This window comes from Sceloporus occidentalis, unplaced genomic scaffold, assembly GCF_023333645.1.
Source record: "Sceloporus occidentalis isolate IW3139 unplaced genomic scaffold, rSceOcc1.0.p SCAF_2, whole genome shotgun sequence".
Classification (NCBI taxonomy): Eukaryota; Metazoa; Chordata; class Lepidosauria; order Squamata; family Phrynosomatidae; genus Sceloporus; species Sceloporus occidentalis.
The window spans coordinates 120,653,926-120,671,623 of record NW_028316982.1 but is presented as its reverse complement, the minus strand read 5'-3'; the positions used below and the strand labels follow the sequence as shown (position 1 = coordinate 120,671,623).

General features: G+C 38.7%; 1 protein-coding gene across 1 annotated transcript in view; it reads left to right on the top strand.

Moving 5' to 3' along the window:
- Positions 1 to 17,698, top strand: part of LRMDA (leucine rich melanocyte differentiation associated) — a 929,993-nt gene that overhangs the window by 69,077 nt on the left and 843,218 nt on the right. The gene's annotated exons all lie outside the window — the stretch shown is intronic.

The following is a 17,698-nucleotide window of genomic DNA, read 5'->3' as shown; positions in this document are numbered from 1 at the left end:
TTACAGCTAATAGCTTCCTTTCATTGAGTCAATTTGTTCTCTGTTTCTCCCCCCCTTTGGCTGACAGAGATATAGCTTAGTGTGGACTATTACTTCAACCATTTTGCCCCAGGAAAAGCATTAGTAATTTATAAATAAAATAGGAGAAGTCAAATATAGGTTTATTGACAACAAAGGCACTATTAATGTTAGGCAAGCAGTTTGAAGTAGAATTAGGTTTACCTACTGATTTATGAACTGTTCCCCCCCCTCCCCATCAAGTCACTTGAGCATTTAGTAACTTGTCTGGCTGAGCAGGGTTTGTGTAGACTTAGGGCCTGTGGAGGAAAAGTAGATTATTAGCATCATGGCCTCTTAAAGACAATACACAAAGACCTATGGCTGTGCAATCCTTGCTCACTTTGTGAAGCCTGTGGAGGCATACCTGTCTAATCATCTTGAAAAGAGAAGAGGCTTCATAGCAGCAGCACCACTGATAAAATATCCTCTCTGGAGATGCCAGCCGCAGATGCGGGCAAAACATCAGGAATGAACTCTTCTAGAACATGGCCACATAGCCCGAAAAACCCACAAAAAATTATGGATGCCAGCCATGAAAGCCTTCGACTGCACATATCCTACATTGTTTTGGTTTCATCTTAATGTAAAACTAACCCACTCCCACCCAAAACATCCCTGGATCAGTGATCACTAGAAATGGGAAGGTGCAGGAAAAAACCAGAAAAAGTTGTAGAAAGCCCATTTCCCCCCAGTTTTTCCCCCGAAGCCTTTTTTGTTTGTTTTGTCTGAAAAATTGGGGGGGGGGGGTGGGAAGAGGAAAAACCATGGAATGTTCTATTTTAGCAAAGATGTTTATCACACTATACTCTTATAGTGCTACTATTCCACTTTGACTGCTCTAGCTGCCTCCTGTTGCATTCTGGGATTTGCAGTTTTAAGGAGGGGTATTTAGAATTCTCAGGCAGAGTTCTCTGCCTGAGAATTCTAAATACCCCTCCTTAAAACTGCAAATCCCAGAATGCAACAGGAGGCAGCTAGAGCAGTCAAAGTGGAATAGTAGCACTATAAGAGTATAGTGTGATGAACACCATAATGAATAAAATCTTTAAGACAAGGTGTTCCTTTATTCTCTAAATCATTTCTAAAAACTATGTACAGTATCAGATTATTCTAATTTCTGTGCACCGAATGATTGAGGAGAAGCAAGTTCCAGGTTACAAACTGAACTCTCGAATGCAAAAGCAAGATGCATTTCTTCCTTTAGAGGGTACTGATAGAATTTGGGTGTGTTTGGAAATACACTAAATCAAGAAATAAACAGACACGTGAAAGGGTAGAGAAGTGTCTTTTAATCCTGGTATGCCTTTGGTTTTTAGAAGTCTATGATAACTGCGATGATGACAAACATAACAAAGCAAATTAGAAGTAAAAAGAGAAGTAATTTCCCCATATGGTTGCCCCCTCACCCTTCAAATGATTTAATAATGAATTTTATTCTTCATACATTAGAAACACATTGGTAATTCTAGTTTAGATTGTTTCAGTGTTAAGAGGATCTTATCAGCATGGCAAAGATTTAGTACTGCAGCATTTCTGAACATGGATTCCTTCAGGCCATTGCCGATGTTCTCCAAGTCTACCTGGGAATTAGAAATGTTGCGAAAAAGGATTTGGATTATATTCTCACTCCAACTGAAGTAAAGAAGTAGAATGGAGAAGAGAGGAAAAATGGGCAATAGCCGTTTGTCACTCTGTATTATGTAGAGGGAAGCTTAGCAGTTTATAATATCTTTAGTTTTCCTGAAGATGATGGCCCAAATTGTATGGACCGGGAAATAAGATGGTTCTCTGTTAAAAGAAAAAGCATGGTGCTGACAATGTGATAACAATATTCCATATTCTGCTTTCCTCTTTGTCTTCTGCATTCCTTCACTTCTATTTCTGTTATTATCTCCTGTTTATTTCTCGGTGACCAATCATGTTTTGAATCATCCTGGGCTGTTGTGTCCATATCCTCCTCTTTGAAAGGGCCATATCCATCTTCTCAATCCTGCTCCCTTACTCAAACCATAGCTCCTTGTTTCATCAATCCTTGACTACTTAGCATGCTTATTCTTCATCGGGCTGCTTTTCTAGTTTTACAATCCCTCGGGATTTTTTTTCTCAAGATACTTTAAAAATATTTGTGTTTTTGCAAATGGTATGGTTCCCCTGAGTCTGTTGATACTTACCCCTTGTGCTTATGTTTTGTGGTGCTACATAATGACCTAGAAGGAATAATTAAATACGATTAATGATAAGAATAAACAAAAACATTTTTGACATTTTCACACACAGAGAGAGAGAGAGTTGATGACAATTAGAGGATTAATTATAATCACGTTTCTTTCCATGGGAGGGAATTCATTATATTCATTATAAATATTACATTGGAATATATGGATGTCAAAGTTTCTGAAATTTATCAACAAATTCCTTATAGCTGATTGCATTAATTGTAATCATATGAGAGGGGCGTCTCAGTTTTGGAATCTGCCAGACTTTTTTGGCTTCACTGGCCTACTTCCCATTTACTTGGATTTATTTCTCCCTCTTCATCCCCAAGCTCCCAAAAACTATTATGTGTAACTGTCATTTTGACAACTCTGCTTATTTACAGATGTTTTTACCCATGAACTGTCTTAGCAGAATTTGCCCCTTAACTTGCATTGACAGAAAAAATCTGTCCTTCTTCCTGAAACTATCTATGCAATAGGGCATGTGTCAACTTTATATTAAAAACAAATCCCACTCCTATCATAAATTCAAAGGGCTTTTTTTTGGTGCTAGTCAAAATAATATTTCAGTGGAGCATGAAACTGGATGACAGAGCCTTGGAATGGTTCTTCTTTATAGAACCACGTGGAAGGGTTTTTTTATTTTATTTTTTTTGGTGTGTTTTATGTAAATAGAGATTGATGGAACGTTTTACACAGAGTGCTGGTTTTTGACAAAAAGTATTGATGGCTGCTTTCAGCAAGTGTTACTTGAGATGACAGAATATTGCATTTTAAGATGAATTGCACAAGAAACTCCCTGCTTGGGAATGTCATGCATTTTACTTCATCTGTTTTTGTTTTGTTTTGCTGGAATGACTAAAATCCATGAATACCTGCAGAATTATCTGTCATTGCTGAGCAACAAATAGCTCTGGGATGACCAATGTTCCAAACTCGAAAGAGCCCCCTCCCCAATCTTCATACTGCTAGACCCATGAGACACACAGTCCCTGCTGCTTCTTTGTCACCACAAATCAATTCACAATAACCCTTCAAAGTTCTTAAGCATCAACAGCCACCAAAGAATTCCTTTTATCACACTTATCCCTCCCTCTTTCCTTGGGCTGCTTTTTGGGGAAGGGAAGTGTAAGTGGTGTGGCAGGGTTGTGCATCTGCTACAAGTTGTGCAGGACACAGTGTACAACAATTCCTAAAATAATTCCACTAGATAAAAAGGAATAGGGAGGTTATGGCGCAAGATGTGCCACATGTTAGCTTACCAGGATCACATACTAAATTATATTCATGAGATGCACATGGACTGAATTTCTCTGACTTGGCTGCCAGTCAGACAATCCTGTGATCTTTATCATCCCTGCTACTGCTAATTCAATTCAGAAATTAAGCTGCTATTTCTCCTTTCTCCGCTTCTTTTCTTGATGTTCTACTGTTCCCCTTTTCAATCCAGTTAAGAACTCCAAATATCCTATTTCTACCTGTGGACTTGCGAATGATTCCCTCAAAGTGAAATCATTTCACTAGCACAGCAAGCCCAGTTGGGAGTCACACTCTCTCATCTGTTAGGTCTGCATGCTGCTGGTGGGCAGAGATTGCAAACTGAGGTTATTGAGGTGGTCCTAGGTCCAGATGAAGCAAGGTAAGGAGGCTTTCAAGCCATATGTCCATACCCTGATCTAGCTGATTTTATTTTTACATTTGAAAACTTTGCTTTTTGACTTACCAAAACCAGGGCATATTAGTTTTGTCTTAAGGATGCTAAATAATGTTCAGATGTTTTAAAAAACATTCTTTTTGTAACACTTTTTAAAATTCTCATTATTCATATTACAAAATAAACATACAACGGACCAAAGCATACTCATTTCAAAAGCAGCAGTTCTAACTTACCAAATGCTGGGTATCGAAAATGCAAGCAGTTGAAAAAGAAAACTTTTCAACTAACTATATTCCTTCACACGATATTGGATTTTTAGTTTTCAAATCTGACAGAAGACGTGCGTGTTAAAATATTGTATCTTAAAATAGCCAGGTTGACTAATTTCATGTCTTCCCAAACTCCCAATAGCCATTCTTTCTTGCGTGTTGTCTCCCCATATCCATCCTAGCAGTAGAAAACAGATATAAGACTACATGTGATAGTTTAATCACTATTGCTTTTGCAAATTTCATAGATAGAGTGGTAAAAATGTAGTTCTTGCTATAGATGACCAAGATCTGGAATGATAATCTCTTTTCTTTTTGCTGTTACAGAACCAATATTTCTATTATCGTATATATTCGACTATAAGTCGACCTCATATATAAGTCAAGGACAAAATTGGGGCCATGGATAAGTTGAGGGTAAAACTTAGGGGCATATAGCAAAGGATCTAAAGAGGGCAGTTAAGATGGAGCTCTTCCAGGGAGCATACCCACCCGATTTTATATAAGACATGAATCCACCTCCTTGAACTTCAGTGTCGCTTTGTGTTCTGTTTTTAATAGCTAATTGTTATGTATTTTATTGAATTGTTGTGTTTTATTCTGTATTGCACCCCAAATTAGGTTGTGATCCCGCCTTGATCCACCTGGGAGAGGCGGGAAAATATAAATAAATTTATTATTATTATTATTATTATTATTATTGGTAGTATGACTTAAAACAATAGTATCTAAGATGCAAGAGTACAGAAAAACTGTGTATCTTTCACAAATTAAAGAAAAATTATCTTCTGGCATTCACTCTGGAAACATACATAGCAACACATGTGACTAATTCCTTCCCTTGGTACTGAATTCTCTGGTAGTACTTCCTTACCAGTGTGTATTTGGATGAGTCTAAAGGGAGCCATCTTGATCTACATGGGATTTCCAGTACGGGGGCTGGGAATTCTATTTTGTTGTCTTCATTAAACAAACTAAACAGTGTTATACTGAATCAGACCATCAGACCATCTAGAACATTGGTCCCCAAACTATGCCCTTCAAGAGACTTCATCTCCCAGAAGCTTCAGCTAGGTTGGCTGATAGTCTGGGATTCTGGGAGCTGAAGTCCAAAATCTCTTAAAGAGCAGAGTTTGAGGACCACTGAAGAAGCATTGTCTACTCTGTGTTGTAGCTATTCTCCAGGGTATCCTACAAATATAGTTCCTGTCAGCTTCAATGTGATTATTGAGTTGGAGATACAAGGCACTGAGTGTGAGTCTTCCAGTATGCAAAACATATGTGCCAAAACTGAGCTATTGCCTCTTTCAAATGGGAAATTTAAAATCTGCAGACACTACCAGTTTTGTGTTATGCCATCATCCTATAGCCATTCTTAATATATGTTTACCATGAACTGCATATTACTCCCACTTCTCTTTAATGGGTCAAATGAACTAGCAGGGTGGAAGGAGGGTCATGGACAGTTTGGACCTGCAGAAGATGAAATTGGCCAGACCTTAGAAAGGGTTTCTGCAGCCCAGAAGCTTCTTCTTACAAGGTGGATACTGTGGCCAAATAGCTACGGAGATATTTGTATTTTAGATAAATGGCTATAAAGGTCAGAATTACCAGTTTTTATCAAAACTGCAGTTATGGTACTAGCTAAAGATGCTGAAGTTATTTGTTACCAATCAGGGTTCCCCCCCCCCTTCTGAAAATGTTCTTGTAAAGATTCAACTTTTGTTCCAGGGCTGACTGTTCTGAGACTTAAAATGATGCTTCAAGGGTACCTTAACCCATGAAATCATTCTATCTGCAAGCCAAAACCGCACCCTCCAATGCTGAATAAATAGATTCTCATGACAGAATAATTCATCTCCAGTCATGAAAACATCAACTTTAAACGACAGCTTGTAGAGACCCTGTGCTTGTTAGGGGCAGATCAGGAGCCCAGATGCTGCTGGGATGTAAACTCATGAAGGGAAGATTAATTTATCTGTCATCCCCGGCTTTGACAGTTGTTATAAATCTGATTTTAGCTCTGAGCTGGAATTCGTAGTTGAAGTTGGTGGGAACCTTTTGGGGTTGTGAAGAAATATGCTCAAAATGTAGCTAAGTTTCTGGAATTTAAGATTTATATATAATCAAATATTTAGTAGCAGTTGGGTTTTAGCAGCATAGAAAAATAGAAATATTCATTGTAGGATATCTCTCCCCCTTGTATGTGTACACATTTGAGGCACTTGAAAATAACAAACCTTACTGAATGGCTTGCTTCCTTTGCCAGGTAAAGGTTTGACAGCAATGGTAAATGAACTGAAAGCTACCCACTTCCTCCTTCTCCTCCTTGACCCATTTGACTTCACTGCAGCAGCAATTGCATTCTTCACCTTGCTATCCAGATGCCCTCTTCTGTTACTTCTTTGGGTGGAAAGAAGAACTGTGCACTAGATTTCATAGCATTTGATTTTCAGGTTCTAGCTAACATGAATCCTACTGTTTGTTGCTAAAGCTGTTTCAAAGTGCCAGGTATCTGGTAAAAGTAGATTTAATTGTATTGTACAGGATGGATACACCGATCTGAACAGATGCTTGTATTCCCAGTCATACACTATTGTTTTGTTGTGTTTCAGCATTACATTTCTGCAAAGCTGTAAAGATAAGTAAGGTTACATAGGCTTTATACCAGTGATTCCCTAGGTGTTGTGGATTTCAACTACAAGAAGGCCAACCAGCTTGGCCAACAGTGAAGAATTCTGGGAGCTGAAATCCCAAACCAAGGTTTGGGAATCACTGCTTTATATGAGTCGTGCCAATAATGGGCTGAAACAGACAGCCCTTTTGCACTGCCTTCTGGGTGGCTTGGGAGCGTGGCGCTTATGTGCTGCACGCTTCCAAGCCAGCTGAAGCCACCTAGTCACTTACAAGCCACATGCTGCCAGAGCATCATCAAGCTGGCTTCCAGCCACGGCATGGGTGACAAAGCCAGCTTTTTGCCACCAGAAAAAGGAGTGGCTGTTTGCCGCTCCTTTTTGGGTTGGCTTCAAATCAGATTAGGGCTACAGCATGTAGTTCCCATGGCCTGACTCCAACTTTGGAAGGGCCGGCTTCTGGCCATCTATTTTACCCATTCTCACCTCTTTCTCACAACCACTTTATTTCAAGATTGCTTCTTAGCCTTACCTGGAGATCTCTGGTATTGCTTGGTGATCTCCCATGCAAGGGCCAACCAGGCATGATTCTGCTTAACTTCCAAAATCATATTAAATCAATTGTGTACAGGGTGGCATGATCAGTATGAAAATGGCTTGAACCAATACCATTCTTTGCCCAACCAGACTGGTGCATATAGTTTGTTTTCTAAGGCACAGAATGGTATGCTGATCAGCAATCTAGCCAGTTCTGCCGTGGAAACATTGTTTAAATTTATACATGCAAAAATGTTGATTCTTCCATGTGTATATTGTTTTGAAGCATGATCTCCAGAGTGGATACATTTAAACAATATTTCTGTGTTAGGACTGGTTAGATAGCAGATCAGCAAATCTGCTGTACATAATGAATAGATTTTTCCTAGAGGAAAACTAAATGAGAAAATGAAGCGGAATTGGGATAAATATCTTAATGTTTCAGGTTTATTAAATTTCCTTGATGACTTAAAAAAAAGACTCAAGGAGGCTTGCTACCATTAATGAGCAGAAAAATGAAAAACAAAATAGAAATAACAACATTTTTGAGCTTAATCTCAATTTGTCTTCTGTTTGAAGGGCAAAATTCTGTGTTTGGTTTAATAATTCTAACTAAATATGGTCATATATACTCTTAGTGTGATATCACATGTTTTATGATTTTGTAATTGCAGTCCTATTAAAGTGAAATCGATATCATTTTCTTGAACCAACTTTTCAGTTATGAATAATGTTCATTTCTTGCAGAACATGGTGAATGGATGAGAAAGTATACTATAGTCAGTATTTTCATATGTAAATATAAAGGAAACAAAAATAAAGGGGAAAAATAACCATGGAAAATCTACACAAATTCAACCTAGACAATGAAGAAATAGAAGTAGCAAGAGTTCTCATACCTGATATCAAACATTGATAGGATTGGAGATTACAGCAGGAAATCAAAAGAAGATTAAGAATGGGGAGAGTGGCTCTGAAAGAACTAGAAAAGACCATAAAATGCAAAGGTATACAACTGAGCACAAAAGTTAGGGAATACAGTGGCTTGTATGATTCTATCACCATGTATAGATGTGTGAGCTGGACAGTTAACAAACAAGGTATGAAGAAAATCAACTCATTTGAGATGTGGTGTTGAAGAAGAGTAGACAAACAAATGGGTCCTAAAGCAGATCAACTCTGAAATCTCCCTAGAAGCCAAGATGACAAAACTGAGGCTGCCGTACTTCAGGGACATCACGAGAAGGCATGACTCATTGGGAAAAAATGATACTAGGAAAGGTGGAGGGAAGTAGAAAAAGAGTTACGCTGCATTCTAGAAGGATGGACTTTGTTAAGGATGTCATGGGTATGACTTTGCAGGAACTAAGTAAAACAGTGGAGATAGGGAAGCTTGGAGACATCTCATCCACAGTGTTGCCATAGGTCAAGATCAACTCAGGGCGGTTAACAACAATATGTAGTAAAGTCTTGTATGTGTCACTGTTTTTTCCTTTTATTTGGAAGTTTGGCTAGATAAAGTCATATTTGTATGTACAGTAAGGTTGGCACACTGTGTCCACATTTCTGCTGCTTTGAATAAAGTGGCCAAACTAGCTTTCTTCAAATTTTGTCAAAATGTTCCTGTAATACCTTGACCATTCAGCCATTGGAAGGGACATTCATTATTTCCCCAGGCCTTATAGGAATTGGGACGTAAGAGACTGGGTCCTAACTAGTTGCAGAGCTGCCTCTTAAAATCCTCTGGGCTGTGATATATTCAGTATCATAAAAAGGGGCCATAGCAATCTTGCTGACCAGCTGTCCCCACCCCTCCAATTCCGGATACAACTTTATAGAAAAACAATACTGAATCTGAGGAAGGGCCTAACTAAGGGAAAAGGCTAGGGAGATGCCTGTATACATCGTGTTGGACAATAAAAGCAATCACAGAATAAAATGGGAACATCTTGTAGCAGGCTTCCTTTGTGGCTGGAGAACTACATTCTGCCTTCCTGCCCTTTGAAAATTGTAAGGACAACGATTAAAAGATGGGAAATCTTTCTCAGATATGAAAGGACAGAGTAGATAATTGCTGTTACTATAGCCCCAGTCCATTACTTAGTTAGCTACATGTTAAACCCAAAAGAAACAAACAACAAACCAACAACAGCATGTCTTCCAGAGTGGCTTATATATGATCAATAACATACATCAGTCTGTGCCAGCAGTCATAAAGGACAAACAATAAAAGGAAAAACATATAGGAAGGGAAGGTTATTGTCTGTTACTGAGTACTTGTTGTTGTTGTGTGTCTTCAAGTTGTTCATGACTTATGGTGGCCCTAAAGCAACCCTATCACAGGATTTTCTTGGCAAGATTTGTTCAGAGGGGGATTGCCTTTGACTTGCTCTGAGACATGAGAGAGTGTGACCTGCCAAAAGTCAGCCAATGGATTTCCATGTCTGAGTGGGGATTTGAACTCTGGTCTTCAGAGACATAGCCCAGTGCTCAAACCAGTCTGTCACACGGCTAGCTCACTACTAGGAGATGTGCCATACATTGCCACTGTAGCACAGTGGTTCCCAACCTTTGGTCCTCCAATATTTTGGACTTCAGCTTCCAGAATACCTGACTAAAGAATGACTGCTGTAGAGGAATAAGGTATGTCCTCCTCAGTTGATAGGAAATGGTACAGACCATTTTCCATCGAGGAGAAGGGCCCTGGAATCTAGCAAAGCTGCAGTTACAACTATGATTTCACCCAGTGCCATACAAATAAGTAAAAACATAAGTGGCTGGAGTAATGACATGAGGCACACTATTAATCTCACCCATCAGCAAAATTTTGCCTATGATGCATGATCTGGTTTCCATCAGATGTCAGTTTGGGCAGAGGCTACTGCTGAGATGCATCTGCTTCAGTTTCCTAGTTCTTATTTGAAAGAGACAAAAACCCACTTGCTACTCAATGGCTTTCAAGCTAATTGAGAATGCCCCCCAAATCAGACACCAGGGATGATAGACGGGAAATATGGCTAGCTTTGCTTCATCTTCCCTTGTTCAGCACATTTGGATGCAGCACTGTTTCTTGCTGTCTAATGGACTTTAAAGAAGATTCTACTAATCCAGAAAAACTCCTCAGTACACTTTTTGAGCACTGCCCCCTGCCAAGATCCTATGTAGTTCCCAAGCAGGTCCCAAGGCTTTGACCAAATCTTGAAGATCTTATGTCAGATGAAAAAGTATTGTTATATATGGCTGATCATGCAGATGTATTCTAGGAAACATTTATAGTGACTACTTCTGTACTGTCCTTTGATTTGATTTGATTTATTTTTTGCACACGAACAAGCTAAAGCTGGAAGATAACCAGTGACAATGCTAGTCCCAGGCTTTTTCTTGGACAAAGTAATTCTTAATTACCCTAATCTACTCATTGTCCTTATTCTTTTGCCACTGCCATTTGCTTCTCTCTTTAGATCAGAGGTGAGATTTATGGAGTCCGTCTTATGCTATGGGATTGCAAATCCCAGCAGTTCTAGACAGCACAGCCAATGATGAAGAATGGCGGGAGCTCCAATCCAACAATACCTGGAGAGCCATAAGGTTACCTCTCCTGATGCAGATTAAGGATATAGTCTTCCAGTTTTTGTTGACTGCAACCTCCATCAGCCCTATGTTAGTGGCTAGGAAGGATGGGAGTTGCAGCATAGCTAGTGGTGAGGGATGCTGACAATCTGCCAATGGAAGACCATACGTTTCTCATCTTTTATTCAGGCCAATTGGGACTACCTTCCAGAGGAAGAAAGGGCAAAGCGTGAGGAGGTGACTATTCCCTCTTTTTGTTCCTCTTGATTATTTAGAAGGTGAGATGGCAGTGGTAGACAGTTTAATTTCTGCTTTTTCAATGAAATAACCACATTTGAGGGTTTACTGTCTCTGACATTATTTTTATTTTTTGTTGTTTTAGTATATTGTTTGTTGTCATGTTTTGTTTGTGAATAAAATTTAATAATAATAATAATAAATGTTAAAGTTCACATATGCTTGTTTGTAATTGTATTGTATAATTGCTAATATATTTCTTAAACAAGAAAGAAAAGAAAGAAGAGTTTTTTGGTGAACATAAATTTCAAGTGTTGGAATTTTTTATCCCCTTTTTGCATTTAATTTCTAGAATGCCAAAGAAAAATGGTTCATAACCAGTTTGTTTTCTTAGCAAGAAAGGATATCTGGATCTCTTAATGGCTGAGATCCAAAGAGCTATAACAGCTGCCCCCAAATCATTTATACTTTGTGGAATATCCCCCCCCCCCCCCCCCGAATTTCACCTCTTCAGATCCTTCAAGAACTAGATCCTCCATTAAAATAAAATTAGAAAAATACTGTTCTAACTTCATGGAGTAATAGTTTGTATTTCATTCTACCAATCATATTCTTATGTGGTATAGATAATTACAAAGGAATGAATAGATTAAACAAAAAATAATTGCAATAGATAGCAAACAATTTCAGGAGGTAAAACTTTACATAAAATAAGAAAGACAGTTGAATGTCACAGCCATTCTATTTGCCAGCTCTTTCAAAACAAGCATTTATGAAGTGTATCAAGAAATACAGCATTAAAAATTCTAGAATAATAAGTGGTAGAGAGTTACAGGAAATGAGCTTTCAGTGTTGTAAGACAAATATACATTTTTTTTGGAAATGTTGGGCATTGACAAACGGCAGGGTGAGACACTTGACCTGAACTGCCAGATCTGATCTTCATGTGAGCAATTGGCTTGCCATGTCTTTCAGTTCTTCAGTTTTAAATCAAATTTTGCTGTAGCCCATTTAAGTGTCAGTTTGGTAGCAAAGTCTGACATCTCAGGGTGCAGGATTCCTTTTGATCAGGATTTACATACAAATCATCCTTGTCTTAGAATGTGTGACACTTCAGCTATGTTGTGTGAGACATTCTCTGGACGTGTCTCCTTAGTCCCTCACCCACCCTGACCTTTGGGGATGTTTAGTGTGCATTAGTATATGGAAGATGGCTATCCTGGTAAATAAAGTAGCCGAGAGAATGGGTTTTTCTTTCTTCCACTGGTTGCACCTTGTTTTTTCCTAGAAGGAAATCAACCCCTAATCCTGATTTTTATTTCAGAAAGGAACCAGATGGTTAGAACATAGAGGGTCACAGATGTACCAGGGGACTGGCTTTTAAGCTGCAGAAATCCACACAAAGGATTCTGGCAGTTCACATTTTCTTGGGCTTTGAACAAAGTCTTTGGTAACTTTAAAGGGTCTTCTTCCTGCATGACTAAACCTATTGAAAGTTTAAGAGAAAGCTGCCTTAACAAGCCTTTAGACCAAAACTTTTTAATTTTCTTCAAAATCTACTCCAAAAGCTTTCACTTGGTTTGAAAGTAAAAACCCAGGGAAATAGATAACTGCTAGGAAGGGTTACAGTGTCTTCAATGTTAAGATGCTGTGCAATATATGTTTCAGGGTTATGATAAGTAGCTTATGCTTTTCACTGGTTGAGTAGTAGGAAACACTTAGGAATCCCCCCCCCCCCCCCCAAACTAAGTGTAGATAAGGGTAGGGGGAGCACATTCATACATGTTTGGTCTCTAAAACAAAACACGAGTTGCATCTGGCTTTTGAATGTTCTAAATGAGAAATAGTCTAGACAGCTACTGTAAACTGATCTCCAGAAATCAAATCTTCTCTTCTAACTTTAGCCTTTTCCCTTTCTTCCTATTGAGTTTTTCAGGAACATCAAACATGCCATTGCCATGTTGATCCAGGCAATGCCTTGCTTAGGCCAACTCCAGTTTAAGAAGGGGTAAATCCAGAAGAAGAATTGGTTCTTGGTATCTACAGTGAACAGTGCAAGGAGCCAGAGAAGCACAACTGATTCAGTGGAGAAGGAAACAATGAAAATACTTTTAGGAATAACTGGGCAAGAGTTTACACTGTCTTTAGCAACAGCAGATATTCTTCTTGGGAAGGCCTGTCAGAACAGCCCCCCCTGTTCCCATTTAAGTGAATATGAATAGTTTCTATATTTGGATTTCCCAAGGCACAATTTTTAAAATTCCATTTCACAGGGACCAAAAACACATGCCCTGTGATTTTTTTTCATAGAAGTGTTAATGACTTGAAGGAGTGATGCAACACGTAGAACGATTTCCAAGAACTAGTCATAGGGACCCTTTTCTTTCACTGCTAGAAAACAGAAGACACAAGGAATTTGACAAGTCCAAGTGTCTGAGGCCAGGGGACTAATTGATAACAGGCAGGCTATATCCAAGGTCCTTCAGCAGTAATTGCAAGCAGAATTTGACTCTCTGATCTCACCAGTGGTATTCACCATGCCAAAACCAGCCCGAGTTTGACAGATTGCCTTCCTGCAATAATAACTTAGGCATGTTGAGCTTCTCATATAAAGCCACATGTCCTTCCCACTGGAGAGAATGAGTTGCTGCTTTTTTCAAGAGGCTGCTATTAAACAAAACAATTGTGTTCTGTTGTAAGCTATATGGTTTTGCAAGAAGGGAATACTCTAGTTTTGGAACCTCCCACATTCTCTCACATGGCTGAGAAACAGAACTCAGGACAGGACTTCACAGAGAGGAAGGAGAGGCTTTTTCATAGCCCCAGGATTTTGGGGTCTGCAGGGATAGGAAGAAAGTTTATTTTTTTCTTTCATCTGAATGACATCCAGCTCCCATGATTCTTTATTTCATAAATCAGCAGTGGTGCCAACAAACCTTGAAGATATTCCCTGGAATGTTTTACCCAAATCCGTCGAATTACCCAATATTTATTATTATTATTATTCAGTCAAAATTCTTGGAAAGAAATTAATTAAATTCCCCAGATTCTGGGGAATTCCACAGAAATTGGCAATACTGTAAATCAGTGAATGGCTGCCATTCAATCCTACAGGGCAAATTACAACATTATACCTGAAAGTTGTTGCAAATTCCAAGCCTCCTTTCCCATTTAGCCTTGTGGAGTTGAGTCTCACTGGAATTGCATCACACCATTTCCAAGAGATCAGTATCCTATAGAAACTCTGTCCATCCAGTATCCATCCTTTATTACAGTGGGTGATTTTTTGGTGTGTCCAAAAATAAAAACAGATCTATTACTACATATTAGATACAGTATTAAATCTAATTGACAAGAGTGCTTAAATGATCCCATGTGGGCATTTAGTTGGGTTCAACCACGCTTGGGAACTGTGCAGCCATACAGTTGTTACTGGATTGCAGCTCCCAGCATTCCCAAACAGTATAGCCAATGATGAGGATTACTGGGAATTGCAGTCTAACATCAGGAGGGCTCCATGATTCCCACCTTAGATTAATGGTACAATGTCTAAACAATCAGTTTCTGTTAGGCCTGAAACAAACAGGCTGAAGGGAGCATGCCGGGACTGCACCAGCACCATTAACGCTGGGACTGTGGCAACTGCACAAACTCAGTCCCAATCTGGGCTACCACCACAGTCCTAAAAGAGGCCACTGGAAGGAATGGACCCTATCCTCTCCTCCTTTGACTGTTTTTTTCTTGTTTGGCGCAGAATTGGCACAACTCCAGGCTTCATTTGGGTGTGTATCATGTAAATGGCACACCCCCAATATGGCCTGAAGCTGTGTCATTTTGCCTGTCTCTTTTGGCCTAAATCATGCAAGGGTGAAGGAGTAATGGACAATTTCTTTTGACCATATTAAAGTCAACAGATCTCTCTCTGCCACTAATTGAAGTACAAAGACCCTCTGTGTGTGTGTGTGTGTGTGTGTGTGTGTGTGAGAGAGAGAGAGAGAGAGAGAGAGAGAGAGAGCAGACACAAAGAAAAACATGATTATTTGGTAGTCCTTGAAAAGAAAAAGAAAAAACAAGAACACCTTGAGATTGTTTTTAAGTGGTGTAAGATACAGAGTCAGTACATGCTAAATTAGACAGTCTTACTTAGCAATAATTAGTAACTACTAACTTTGATTAGTAATTAGTGAAATATTATAGTATGCTATTTTTGCAGCAGATGGTTATGTTATAATGCTTTGTTTATCATAATAGGGGTTCCATTCCCATCTCTTCACTACTGAGTTTGGAGTGCTTATGTCAACCATTTATTTCTTATCTGTGAAATGTGGATGTGTATTTTTGTTGTTTGCTTTCTGAATCATTTTTATACTTTCTATAGCAATAGAGGTGATTTGCTTACTCTAAAGTTTTTCTAAATTAGGCTTTCACAAAGGGTGAATATTAGGAGCTTTTCTGAATTTAAGAGTAGGGTTGGTGGAAACAGTTTAGGCCTCCAAGATGGCGGACAGTAGGTCTGAAGAAAAAGCTGAAGATGAGCTTGCTGTCTTCATCTAGTACTATTAAAAAACTAGAACAAAACAGATTACCACCTGAGAGTTAGAGTTCCCAGAGCTGACGTTCAAAACAGGTTATTCAGAATCCTAGCCTGAATAAGAGATTTGAAGGTTTGATGATGGTTTTAACACTTGTTTGCAAACAGGTGGAGGGAAACAACAGCTACAGTGGGTGTAGTCTGCATCACTTCTTTCTTTGTGTATAATCCTCCCTGCAGAGGGATATACTAATGCATCACTCACAAGGGAAGGTTAATCTTGGGTTGTGTCCTCTTAAACTCTTAACACATCTCCATGATTGTGGCTCTCTGTGACAGTAACAGATGAGATGGGTAAGAGAAAACACAGACGGTGTGACCTCTTGCCTTCCAAATTGTATTTCCCAGCCCAGTTGGTGTTGTGACTTCAAAGTGGGATCATATTGCTAAAATTCTCAGATCAGATTTCGGTGTTTAATAAACAGATTGAGGAAAGGTAGTGGAGTTTTCCTTCTTTGGGTCTGATGAATAAAATTATTAAGGCATTTTCTTAAACGCTTGCATTTGTAATACACATGCCGAAAAGAAATATAAATCGAGCAAGAGTGTAGCTTGGTTGTGTTTTTTGTTTTGTTTTTTTAAAATAATAAAAATACAAAGACTGTTTTCTGAGAACTGAAAGCAGACGAGTATATCCCCTTTCAGTCAGGCACAGTTTGATTGTTCATTTTCTTTTGCATTAATTTATCTGAGGACACTTGCCTAAATTACTTTCTGTCTCTTGTGAAAGCCTTTGATCTTAGTGACAGTTTGACTGCATTAGGGAGAGCCTATTGGTTAATCCTTTGCTTAACTTGTCCTTTTTGGCACAGCCAGGGGTCTTTCCAATGATAATCTGTCAGCACAGTCTAAATCCTAATCAAACAAGGAAAGAAAAATGCAGGGAGCTGTTTTATAAGCTGAAGAGCTGCATCATGGGATAGTTTAAAAAAAATATTTGGGGGACATGTAGGTATCCATGTTACATGGAGCTCCATATGTATTTTAAAAACATAACTGGACTTAAGAGGCTGTAAATCAGGGAAGAAAAATGAGTGGGCATAAAAATGATGTTTAAGTCTTTCTCCTCTTGTTAAAAATCATTTTTAAAGCTGCTTTTTCACCTGCTGTGGATGAGTGGAGGAATATTAGACTGTATTTTGAGCATGGAAAAAAGCAGCTAACAGGGAAATTTAGGCTGAAAATCAGAAGTAGCATGGGAAAAACAGCCTCTCTCTGCTCATCTTCCTTCTCTTCTAACCCACAACCTGTCTTGTGATTATACTTTTGAAAATTGTTCAGGGAAGAGGGAATCCCACGAAATTCTATTAACGTGAAATTTGTGTATGTGCTTTTTAAAAAGGCTGCTCCTAGCATGTTTCTTCTTCTAGATAACGTATTCTGAAACCAGCTAAATTATTCCCTTTGAGTTGAGCTGAATGATATGAGAATGAGGTTGACTTTTTGCTTATTCCCCCATTTAACATTACAGGAGAGGTGCATTAAATCATCCCATCAGGGATCTTATCCCCCAGTTTCAGGTTCTCTGGTGGAAAAGGTAGCAGATCTAACTCTTTCAACAACTTTGCTTTTGCAAGTATTAGTACATTTCCCTGATATAGTTTTAGCTTAGCTTGTGAAATCTGAATTTTGTTTGTTTGTTTTAACCAATTCAGGTGCTCCTATGCCATAGAAGTAGAAAATAGTTTTTAGGCATTTTGCCAAACTGTAAGTGTGATGTCCCCCCTCCCCCCCCCCCCCAGATTGATGCTTTTGAAAAGAACTCATTTTGTATGTAGTTAATGTGAACATGCAGATAAATCTGAAGATAAATTATCCTTCCCTCTTTTTTCTCCATCATTTCAGCTATGGCTGCAAAACAAATTGATGCAAAATTTTCATATATTCAAAGTAATATGAAGACGTTAAAATCCTCTGAAACATTTTTC